This window comes from Kogia breviceps, chromosome 1 (assembly GCF_026419965.1).
Source record: "Kogia breviceps isolate mKogBre1 chromosome 1, mKogBre1 haplotype 1, whole genome shotgun sequence".
NCBI classification, from domain to species: domain Eukaryota; kingdom Metazoa; phylum Chordata; class Mammalia; order Artiodactyla; family Physeteridae; genus Kogia; species Kogia breviceps.
Genome location: NC_081310.1, coordinates 30,019,797 through 30,032,507, shown reverse-complemented (window position 1 = coordinate 30,032,507; position 12,711 = coordinate 30,019,797). Strand labels below are relative to the sequence as shown.

Sequence of the window (12,711 nt, the reverse complement as noted above, 5' to 3'; positions counted from 1 at the left end):
AGAGTTTTCCATACCGAAAGCTCTGCTTTGTAAAAGGTCAGAAATGAGAGTGGGAAAAATTGATGAAGGAAATGGTGAGCTAATAATTAGCTAGAGATAATAAAGAGGTCATGGAAGAGAAAAACTGGTCATGTGATAGTCATAGAGTCTTTGTTAAATGCCCAGTTGCACAAAACAACTGCCACAGTGGCAGCTATTAATAAAATAATTGCACTGACATTTCTAAAGCCCTCAATGGTTTATACCTCCTTAGCCTGACTGCTTTCTTTTGGCAGTATAATAAGTAAGGGGGTGGGAGGAGGGTGGCGCTGATCACCAGAATTTGGAGAATCAAGATTTTTCTGCAGTGTGTATATTAATCACAGCTTCTGGCCTCAATCAGATTACTGAAGATATATGGATCTTTCTTTGAAGGATGTAGTGCCTCAAATCCAATCTGAACATTACTCTTCCCTGTATTATAAATACATAAAATTAGACTAAATGTTTACTGTTCCTAAAACATTCCCTGAAGGTTGGTTTTGTGAATAAATTCCTGATATTTTATTTTAAACTTGCTCTTGTTCTGTGCTTGTCCCCCCCAAAATTCAATTAATAAAAAGTATAAAGTTAGTCTGGTCTGCTAATGAAGACTTTAAATGCTTACTCATATTAATAATCCAAGTCACTCTACTCTCTAATTTAGATGTTGAGTTTCTTAAAGACAACAAAACAAGTCTTCTCTATTATTCCAGGGACCTTCTCAACTGAGCTTTTTCTAGAAAGTACTTCATATAATATTCATGTGCCTTGAGATTACATGTGTTTCATAAAATCAATTTTTTTGAAAGGTCCTAACTAAAATAAATTCAGCTTCAATACATTTTTGTTTATTGCAAGACTTCTTGGAGTCTTTAACACGTTCATGTACACAGATTTCAAACCGCTATGCTCAGCCATTATTACCATTCTAGCAGTCTACAAATGAGAAAAATTAATAATGAATTGAGAGAATCAAACAGCAGGGAGATAGTCTAATTATCCCATGGAAATAGACATCTTTACAGACCTTTGCACTGAGTTTCTGGCCTGATGGGCTGTGCACTGTGCCTTTCTCCCTTTTATCATCCCTGATACATATACAGTAATCAACCTATCAGAATCCTAAAGATGAACGTAAAGGAAGGGAGTGAGGGAGGGAGAAAAAAGGGAGGAGAAAGGATTGGAGCAGGGAGAAAGAGAGGAGGAAGGAAATTTATCTGAATAATGTAGTAAAGTGTAAACACCACTTTATATTCACAGGCCAAGCTTAAATGACTAAACACGATGAAGCGACATGAAACACACACTTGTACTAAACCTAGCCCTTGGAAAATAAGCCTCATTTTGAAAACAACCAAACAGCTGCTCGGCAGAAACACAGCACAAATCATCCTTCCCAGCCTTTATTTTTAGATGCCTCTTAAGAAAAACAATAATTTTCTAAAGAATATAATTAAAACCGGTAGGTGTCACTTCATTATTTTGGAGTTTTAATTCATTTCACATCAGTCACACTTTTTTTCCCCCTCATAAATCACATAGTTATATAATATTCCATAAAAAATTCCTCTCCTTTGAATAAAAGAATTTATATGATCTTTTCCAAACGTACAGATTTTAAAACAGAACAATCCACCCAAAATGACAGTATAACCCACAGGTTCAGACACAGGGGTCTAAAAGTCAGCCCCATTTTTCAAATGATAATTTGGAGACTTGTGTATGTCTAAAAAAAAAATGTGTACCTTCGTCATGTAAAGCACAGCTTACAAAATGTCTAAGGGAAAAGAATATGCTGGGCTTCCCTGGTGGCGCAGTGGTTGAGAGTCCACCTGCCGATGCAGGGCACACGGCTTCGTGCCCCGGTCAGGGAAGATCCCACGTGCCGCGGAGCGGCTGGGCCCGTGAGCCATGGCCGCTGAGCCTGCGCGTCCAGAGCCCGTGCTCCACAACGGGAGAGGCCACAACAGTGAGAGGCCCACGTACCGCAAAACAAAAAACAAACAAACAAAAAAAGAATATGCTTAATAGATCACAGAATTTCATTGGCAGAAACGAATGCTAATTGCCTGCTGGAGTCTTTAATGAAACCTAATTGCTGGCTTGAGCTGTCACCACTGACCCTGGTAAGAGACCAGTACACCCTTCAAAAACCTAACACAGCATAAAACCTCTTTCATTACAGTTATTATAGGTCTGCAGTGGGACACGTCTGCCGCAAAAATAAACTTTGCTGCCTCTCCTCTACAAGGATGTGTTGCTTCTCCACCCTAGAGCAAGTAGTGTTGATGGCATAAGTCACCCTTACAACAAGTGGTACCACCTCAGAGCCCAGATCTACCTCAAAACCTAGACTCACACATTCCTTGGACACTGCTACAGAGACCTTCAACATACTCCATGGTCACGGGGGGAGGCAGGGGGAGGACTAAAAAATAAGAACAAACCAAAACAATTATACCATCACCCATCACCATAAGGTAAAAGGGAAAAGCAGAAGAAATAATTTCTAAAACTAATCATGGGTTTGAATTAGGACATCCATGTGTAAATCAATTCAATCTACAGTCTACATTTCCGATACTGAGACCACAAGATATGACCCCTTCAATTTGATTTGAAGTTTTTTCAGACACGCTCTTTTTAAAAAATTACTTCAATTGAAAGCATTAATCTTACATCTATGACTCAACAATTTCAAGCATTTATTGAACTTCTACTCTGCAGCAGGTGCCAAGGATCCAAAGATAAATAAATCACAAAACATGTCCCCGAAGAGCTCACAGCTTTGGGGAGATAAATGAACAAACAGCTATAATCCAATGTGATGCTTATCAGTGAAGAATGGGAAGAGGACCAAGGGAAGACAGATCAGGGGACAATGAACTCTCCCAAATGATAAAAAGGGAAAGTCAGACAAAACATCTAAGATGTAAAACTCATACTAGACATGAAGGAACAGAGGAAATTATGATGTGACCAGATGGGAAAAGGAATTCAAGGGAAGAGTAACAGGAACAGCATGAGTCAAGTGCACAGTGCTTCAACCCTGAGAAATGTTGCCAGCCCAGGCTAGAAGTTAGGTTAGGTGGGAAAAAGAGCTATGCATGCAGAGCCCTGAATGCTCCGCTAAGAAGTCTGCATTTGACTGTGGGCAGTTTCACGTAGTATTAAAATTAAATATTTTAGACAGACAGGAGAATACAGTAAACATACATGTTCCCGCCACCCAGCTTAGGAAATAAAACAATACCACATCTCTCCTCAACTCTGCCACCACCGATCCCCTGTACTTGGTGTTTATTATTTTTCTGGCATTTCTTTACCAAGTTGACCTTTGCACAACACGGTACGAACTACATGGGTCCACTTATACTTGGATTTTTTTTTTTTTTTTATAGTAAGTAACTACAGAACTACTTGACCCGTGGCTTGTTGAATCTGTGGATGTGGAACCACGGATACTGGGGGGGGAGGGAGCACAATTGTAAGTTACATAAGAAGTTTCCACTGTGTGGGGGGTTGGCGCCCCTAACCCACATGTTGTTCGAGGGTCAACTGTACTTTTATGACAGACATACGTGTCTCTAAACAATATAAAGTGGCAAGAAAGATTTCAAGCAAGAGACTGAAAATATCCAACGTGTTTAAAACAAAACTGCAGTGTAGGGGTTGGACCGGTCTCTGCACTGGCAGCAGCAGGACAGGTGACAAAGAGACGTCGAGATAAGTGTCTTTGCTGAAGGACTGTCACGATGGAGAGAGGAAGGGGCAACCTCAGCCTCGGAGTGCAGGAGGCAGACCCGAATGAACAGTTACAGGTGACCAGCTTCAGAAGAGAAGCAACAGGCTGGGACAGTCTGTGCTGGCGATGAGGAGGGACGTGGAGAGAGTGAGGCGGGTGGCAGCTACTGGGCAGCTGGCAGGTTAAGGACAGGGATAAGGCAGCTTAACCAGGACACAAGGCACAAAGAGGTAAATGCCAAGACAAAGCGGCAGAGGGGCCTGGCCAGGGGGTGAGATGGGGAAGGCTGCCCAGAGGATGAGTACTTAATTAAGGTGGATCTTGAGGATGCTTTTGACAGGTTAGGATGGCTGAGCATCACGATCCCTGCGCAAGGAATGAACCTAACCATAGGTGACAAGTTATTGGGCCTGTTCAGGAAACAGCTGCAGCTTGGTAGAACCCTGAGGAAGAGTGGGACATAAATCTACAGAAATCAGAGGACCATTGGGGGATTACCTGTGGAGACCCTTAAAGATCAATCTGAAGTGTATATTTAGTGTATACATGTAATTCATAACGAAATCACTTTCATGACCATGAAATCTGCCTTAGTCCCTTTTACTTGAGAACTGAAATAATGACCAGAGCCAATCTCGTGATTTGGGTGGTAACGTCAGTGACATCACCGCTGCTTATTACATGGTTCTGTATGCAGAACAGGCCGTCTTGGTTAAGGATAGGTTGGTATCCGCTGTGACACGGTGTCATGAAGTGTCTCTTTCCTTTTCATTTTATTTTTATTTTTTTTTAAACATCTTTATTGGAGTATAATTGTTTTACAATAGTGTGTTAGTTTTTCCTTTACAACAAACTGAATCAGTTATACATATACATATGTTCCCATATCTCTTCCCTCTTGCATCACCCTCTCCACCCTCCCTATCCCACCCCTCTAGGTGGTCACAAAGCACAGAGGTGATCTCCCTGTGCTATGGGGCAGCTTCCCACTAGCTATCTAATTTACATTTGATAGTGTATATATGTCCCTGCCACTCTCTCACTTCGTCACAGCCCACCCTTCCCCCTCCCCATATCCTCAAGTCCATGCTCTAGTAAGTCTGTGTTTTATTCCCGTCCTACCACTAATCCTTTTCATTTTAAAAACTAGTAACCCAGAGGTTGACTAATGAGTGATTTGCCTTTTCATCTTTAACATAAGGTTCAAAAGAAAATAATGCATAGAAAGGAAATCAAGCATATTCTAGTCAACAGTACATCTAAACTTGTGAAAACAATTTTGTTTTATGCCTTAACCCCCAAGTGTTCCAACTTATTCATCTTTTTGTGATATTTACACCCCCTGGATCTGCGAGGTTTCCTAGATTTGAAAAATGAGAAAGAAGATGACCATGTTTTTGAAAGTGTACAAGTAAAACAAAACAATAAGAACCAGAGTATCAGTGACTTGATAAAATAGCTCAGGGATGTGATTCATCTCCTCAGATAAACAAATAAGATGTGTATCATAAACAGCACGGATATCTGTTTAACTTAAAATCACTTACAGTCATTAACAAGATATAATCTTCCCAGAGCACCACACCTCCTATTAAAGAATAAATAATAAATTCCACACCAAACTCGGCTCTAAACCTTCAGGTCAGTATTTCAGAAATGCATTCATTCATTGACTCTTTAAACACTTAAAATAAAAAAGGCAACTCCCTTTCATTCTCTGCAAAACAGCAATGATAATAGTACCTACTTCACAGGGCCTGTTGAAAGACATAATAAAAACATCGAGAAAGTGCTGAGAACACTGGGATAGAGTCAGCACCAGTAAAGGTAAGCCGTGGCTATTTCTAGCCAACCTCCATACAGGGTAGAGATTCTGAACCAAATAAAACATGAATCCTGCCAGGAGAAGCTTATAACTCAGTAGGGGAAACAGGGAGGTAAACATATATAATATGGTGAGACAGAACTTACCAATAGAGCTAAGTGCAAAGCGCTCTGGAGCTATAAAGAAAGGAATGGCTAGCTGGTCATGGGAGGGCGTGTAAGGGAAGGAGAAGTTTTAGCTGAAGGCATAGGGACTAAGCAGGTGGCAAAGGGGAAAAGGTCGCTCAGGGTCGGAATGTAAGGAAGAAAGGAGAGGGGATTACACATCACCAAATCTTAAGGCCCTAGAACAGAGACAGAGAGAGGAAGAACAGCAGATGTAAATGGGAAGGTACTCAGAATAAAGAAGCTTTATCATACAGGTAATAAGAAGCAAAATAAGAATTTAAATACCATAAAAGATTTGTGTTTTAAAAAACTCTTTGAAAGAGTAGAAGAAGAATATATGAAAGACAGCCTTTGAAACTCTTGAACAACCCAAAGAGGCAGTGCGGACAGAGGGAAAGGAACAAATTAAGGATATTTTAGAGACACAGACTCAAAGGATCTAGGGACTGACTGGGTCTGTTATTGGGGTTTGAGGGTCAGGGTTGGGGGGTGCTAACCAAGAGTGACATGCTGACGAGAACTCCAACTGCCTGGCTTCAGCAGCTAACTCAGCTGATGTCACTAAGGACATAGAGAAGCAGCAGATTTTGTGACAAGAAACTAATGAGTTCAATCTGAGACAGGTAGAATTGGGCATGTATATCGGATAACCAGATAGAGAGAAGTACCAGATAAACCAAACTGTTTGGAACCAAGAGGAGGGGTCTGGATGGGAGAAGACAGCCAAGCAAACCCATTAAAATGTGAGCATCTAATTCATGCTCGCCATGGGTCTGGCTAGGGATAAGTGGCCACTGAGTGACTCCCAGCCTCTCCAGAGCTCTAAAGCAACCAGAAACAGAATCATTCAAACCAATACAGTGAAAAACTTAAGTGACTTACCACCCCAAGGCTGACTGGGATGGATGGACCAAAATGAGATTCCTTGGCTCAGCGATTCTCAAAATGCAGATGATCAAAGGACCAGGGGTATGAACACCACCTGGGAGCTCCTTAGGAATGCAAATTCCCAGGCCCCACCCCAGGCCTTACAGAATCAGAAGCTGGGGTTGTGTGGGGAAATAGGAGCAATCTGTGGTTACGGAGTCACCCCTGAGGCTCACTAGACTTTGAGATCTACAGCCTTAGCTAATGCCCCCATTACTTGAGGGGAATGGAGTGTGAAAAAGAACTCCCAGGAGACAGATTTCCAAAGATTTGAGGAAACTATATGTTAGAAAAGGACACACTCTGCACGAAGACAAGCATCAGGAACTTTTGCTAATTGTCAACAGCGAAGCAAAGGAGGGCAAGTCAGCGGTCCTCACCGTAAAGCTTTCTAATTTAGGAATATCATCCAGTACTAAACTCTCAAACATTACAAACATGAAAAGGATGCTCTGCTTCTCAGAGGATGCCACACCACCAGCGAACCCTTTCTCATTTTCTCACCAGACACCTCCCTGTTGAGCAACATCAAGCATTTATGGGATGGTCGCCTAGGGTTACAGGATCTCTGGATATGCAACAGGCCTCTGGGTCAAGCTAATTGACCAGATTCAGGATGAAACCCTTGAGCTGGGCCTAATGGAGTCCCCTAAGGAACTAAGCTAAATCTCCCACATATCAAACCTTACACACAAGATTGATCTAAGCATGGCCACAGTATGTTTTTTCCAGTAGCAAGGCCCATAAAGCAAGTCCAACAAAAGCTTGACTGGAGAGTAAAACAAAACCAAGCTGAGGCATATGGAGGCAACGGGAAAAAGGGAAAGGAAATTAAAACAATGTTAATGCGCCATTTATAATCCAACTTAGACACATAACCACCCTTATCCCACAAAAAGGTACTTAGTCACTATTACCTTTTACCCTCAGCTACTCTAAATCCTCATCCACAAGCATTGCATCATATCCTTTCATTCAAAATTATAAATAATTCAGAGATTATTTATTTTCATAATCGGTGTGCATGCAATACATGGCACAGGCAATGGCTGGTCCTAGCAATGTGATTTCCTCTCCCCTTCCACGGCAAATATCCCAGCCTGATCTGCATTTTCTTAAACTTTCTCCCTCGACCACTCAAAGGGGTCCTCTCTGACCTGGCACCAGTCTGCAATCCCGTATGCAGGATCTAGCCAATTCTTGACTATAACAATCCATTCGGCTTCTAGAACAGCTACTACACACCTGCCTTACTGATGTTTTAGGAGTTGTTCCTTTCTTCTAACATTCCCTCCTGCTGGGAGGTTGATACAAAGATCAATGAGTTAATGTTTGCCAAATACTTTAGGCTTCTCGGATGAAAGGCAACGTTAAAGTTCAAGCGACCTGAAGCTGGCAGGACACGAAAGGCATTGCAGTGCCTCCTTATACTTGGGCTTCAAAGAAGGAAAGCAAGGCTGCAAAGACACTCATTTGTGTCGATCAGCTAGCTTTTGCACTCTTGCTATAAAGGCAGGCGGATTAACTGGATTTCAACATTAGAAACACAGGATCCTTGTATTAGCACTGGACCCTTGTTACAGTAAGTAGTATACAGGGAAAAGAATCCTTTTCTCTGCCCTTGTCTACGTGGCTTTCCCTCCCAACTATCCTACTGCCTGGTCCTGCAACGCTCAACCTCCTCATATATGAGAGGCCAGCAGCTGCCAGCCAACACGTGTGCTTTGAGCCAACAGACCAAAAAAAAAAAGGGGGGTCAAAGACAAAGCTTTATGTGTATGTTGGCACACATGTGAATTCAGGCTTCTGGGGAAAAAATGACACACACAAAGAGCACATCCATGGCCACATATAAGTCCTGGAACATATAAATAGCCATCCTTGACCCAACACCTACTCTGTGAGGGAGGCTCTGTTAGCAGAGGGACATACAGCATTACACAGAATTCCCCACAAATATCCTGGCAAGTTAAATACTACTGGCCCCATCTAAGAGATGAAGAAATGGAGACTTGGAAGGGCTGCGAAGTTCGGACAACATCACACAGCTAAACGATGGCAGAGCTGGAACACAAACCTAGCTATAACTTGAACTCCCAACCCTGGATCCCTGGCACCAGCATACCGATAGCCCAGAAAAGCTGCAAAATAGGCTACACACACCCCTTGGACCATTTAATAAGCCCTCCCCGGGACTCAGACAGGGGAAGAGAGAATTAAATCAATAAGAGGAGACCACAGAGTCTTATTTTAGACACTAACTTTAACCTCTTCTCTACCAAAACTTGTTTGTTTTCTCTCGTTCTTTTTCAATCAGCACAAGCAGCAACAGCTGAATTGACTAAAGAGTTCATCTCATCTCTTTCCCCTGCCTTACCTCTAACAAAGTGCACAGTACTGTTCTGAGGCTTAGAATGAGTTCCAAAACATGCACAGCATTTGGTGACTAAGGAAAGAAGTTCGAATGCAGGGTCGCAGGTGACAAAGGATAAGAATATGGAACCCAGGTGGGGGGACAATGTACAATCAAAGGGTTTATGTTTGCCTCCCTGGAGCTAAAAATGGAAACCCTTAATAAGGAGGGAAGGCACTGGGAAACAAAAAAAAATTTTCATAGTTCTCGACTTCTGGCTCTGCCATTCAGGACAAGTGAGAATTCTCCCCGAAATTCTGATTTTCCCCTGAATTCTTTAGGTTCCTCCATGTGAAAATAGTCAAACTTGCTCTTTCCATTACAGCTGTCCGTTCCACATGGTCCGCACAAACCTAAATAACTAAAGCATTAAAATTAACTATGTGTTTAAACCCATGATGGAGGCTGGGTGGCTACCTGGGATTAGCAAGAAAAAGCTTCCCTTGAGCCACTTCTCTCAAGCAGGTCCTATACCTCCAGGAAAACCCTTGTCAAGGGGCTGTTCTTGAGATAAGGTACGGTGTTTGCGGGGAGCTTAGGTAAACACCCGACACTGTAGGAAGTCAATGTGCTTTTCTCACTCTGATGGACTGGCCTGAGGTCACCGAAAGCTGGACTTCTGCCACCTCAGCCAGGACGCAGCCACTATGAATAATACTACAACGCCGCTTCAGCCCCGAGAAGAGGCACCCTTGAGAGGCAAACCACGTACAGGAGGCTACCGTACTATAAAAAATTTTCTAGGCAGGATCTGCTGAATCCTGGATGATCAGGCTACAACAGTCTCGTAGAAGACATTCAGTTTTTCATAAAGTTTCAGAGGGAGGGAAAGTCATCCTTCCCACTGTGCTGGGGCAGTAACTTGGAAAAGTGGAGAATACTACAACAAACACAGTGACACATACGTGAACGCACTCTGCACTGCACGGCCACCCATTCGGATTAGGCAAAAGGGCACCCTGTTGTTCAGCCCCCATTCATTAACATATCATTCTCAGGCACAAGCTTTCAAGGCCATCACCAAAAGATACGGCAACTTTAATACAGGGCTCTGGAAGCTACAGTATTATCACCTATTGCTGTCAGGTGGCTCTTTAAAAGGGAATCAACACCATTCCAATGAAACCAGGCCTGGGCCAATTAGTGCCAATGAAAATTTAGATGGTCCCACAACCCCTGCTTGCTGTAGAAACAGCATCAGGCTGTGAAGGCGTGTCCAAAAAGAGAGACGTGTGCTCCTCTGGAAGCTACTCGGTTCCTGTACGCGCTTCCACTTTAATTTCTGATATTAAAAAAAAAAAAATGCTACCGCGGCTACACTGAACCAACCTGGCCATAAATCCCCCTCCAGCCCCCAGCTAGCTACTAGATATGACCTTCTTGTACTCGTCTTTTGGATGACTCTTACTTTGCACAAGCTCTTTCCTCTACTCGAAATGCACTTTCCTCATCGGCCCTCCAGGTGAGCAACACCTCAATCCTCTCAGCTCAGCGCACACCTCGCCCCCTCACCTCCGGACCAAGGCTTCCCAGGCCCTCTCATTACTCTCTACTTCTAGATCAGCCTGAGGGTTTCCTCCGGGAGGCTGCAGTCAGATCTTGTTTTAGCATCTTTGTATCCCCTGTTCCTAGCCCAGAGGGGAAACGGCAACACTAGATTCCTTGAATGAATGGGTGAACGAACCCATCTGAAGAAATTCACACATTGGTGGAAATCCTGTAACCCACCCGCAGCCAGCAGTCTAGAGATTCCTCACCTTCACAAAGAGCCTGCAAAAGCCAGTCCCTGGACAGACTGAAGACGAAACCCCACAATCTCCTTAAGCTGTAGCTGGGGGTGACGGCAACTAGAGGAAGAGGAGAGGAAAGGGGCACAGGGGCGGCGTTACCTCACTGCTCCCTCCAAAAGGTGGAAAATCCCTTACAAGCATTCAAACCCCAGATGTAGCCGTCATGCCAGGAGAGAGAAGAGACGGTGTATTAACAACACCCTCAGAACTTGTTAATACTCAGAACTTGGAGAGTTTGAGGTGGAGACCTGTTCTGAAATTATGCGGCCACAGGTTTTCCCGATGGGCCGGTCCGACCACCCAAGTAGGGGCCAGGAAGCCCTGGGGTTTGGTGGCTAGGCTGGGGCCTAGTGGGAGGGCATGCAAACTCCTCTCCCTCTCAAGATCCTGTCTCCTTAGGGGGCAGAGGAGGGTCGCGGAGAGAGTCCCTCTCCAGCCCGAGAGGCAGCAACGTCTTTGGCTTTCATCCTCCGGCCCACACCGTCTGGGTATCTCCAGCTGCCCTCACTAGGCCCTCTCTGGTTCCCCAAAAGGAGAAGGGCATTAATGGGGAAGAGGGGACGAGAGTGTGGATTTCACCACCAGCTCTCCAGACGGCGCTCACCTTCCACCTTAACTCCCCAGACAAGCTGTGCGCCGCAGCGGGCGGCTCCCACCGCTACTTAAAACTCCTGCGGCCCGGCCACCTCGCGCCCCCGCTGCTCTGCCAGGCGTCCCGGGCCGCCGATCCCAAGTCGGCGTTGCCAGCGTTTGCCCAAGTCATCGGCAAGGCGCCCGAAGCGCCCAAGAGGCCCCCAACCCCGGGCCCGACTCCCCGCCCCAGACGCCACTTACCTGCTTACATGGCCCTATCGGTGCCCCGGAGTCCCGCGCGGAAAGGCTGTCCTCCGCGGCGGCGGCAGCGGCGAAGCCCCAATTCCCCCAAGGAATTGATTCCAGTGGCTGGCGGTGGAGGGGCGGAGGGAAGGAGCCGGAGGAGGCGAAAGAGGAGGGAGGTTTCCGCCGCGTTCCCGGCGCGAGAGTTGGCGCGGGGGCGCTCGGAGAAGGGGAAAAGGAGAACCACCCCGGCTCGGGTCTGTCCCGCCAGAGGGAGGCTGGGACCGGGAGGATGGGCGAGGTGGGAGGAGAAGGACCGCCAGGGGCCACTGAGTGGCGGCCGCTCCCCGAGGACCAACGCCGGGAGGGCAGGCGGCGGAGCGAGGAGGAGCGCAGCAACCTGCCCCCGGACTGCGCCCGCCGCGCCCGCCCGGGGGAGAAAAAGTTGGGAAGAACTTTCAGGGGCCGGGAGAGCCAGAGCGGCAGGAAATGCGAGCGGCCGAGAGAGGAGGGAGGAAGGGGCCGTGCGAGTGGGAGGGGACGGAGCAGGCGCCAGCGACCGCGGCTCCCCCACCCCCGGGCCGGGCTCGGCGGCGCGGGGGGGAACGCTGGGCGCGCGCCGGGGGCGGGGAGGAATGCGGCTGGGCGGGCGGGCGCGGGCGCGCGCGCACGCGCGCGCGGGGGCGCGGGGGGTGGCGCGGAAAGGGGAGCCCCAGCTCCCGAGCCCCAGGCGCGCGTCCTTGGGGACGTCACAGCGCTGGAATCCAAGGAATGCGGGGCTGCAGGAGCTCCTTCTGCAGGCCCGGGGGAAGTCGCGCACTTTTAATGTGGTGGCTTTGGCGACGGTTTTCAAAGGTGAGGACCGAGCGGGGAGGACGGGGTGAAACTCCCCGGAGTAAGAGACGTGGGAGTGGGGAAGGCAAGGCGACCACAGCGACCCCGCCTAGCGCCGCTCCCGGCGGGGGCGAAAGCGGGGAGTAGGAAAAATCCCACCTAGATCTCCGCAA

At 46.4% G+C, this 12,711-nt stretch overlaps 1 protein-coding gene across 6 annotated transcripts in view; it reads right to left on the bottom strand.

The window, feature by feature from the left end:
- The window catches only part of PTPN14 (protein tyrosine phosphatase non-receptor type 14), a 170,624-nt gene extending 158,323 nt beyond the window's left edge, over positions 1 to 12,301 (bottom strand). For 2 of the 6 annotated variants that reach the window (XM_059041711.2, XM_067029752.1), the window contains exon 1: positions 11,723 to 12,290. The gene's annotated coding sequence lies outside the window, so the exon portion shown is untranslated. Of the gene's footprint in view, positions 1 to 2,380; positions 2,450 to 10,855; positions 10,946 to 11,722 lie in introns of all 6 variants that reach the window. The other 4 variants (XM_067029725.1, XM_067029719.1, XM_067029731.1 and 1 more) reach the window with 4 other exon arrangements.
- Between the last annotated feature and the right edge of the window lie 410 nt (positions 12,302 to 12,711).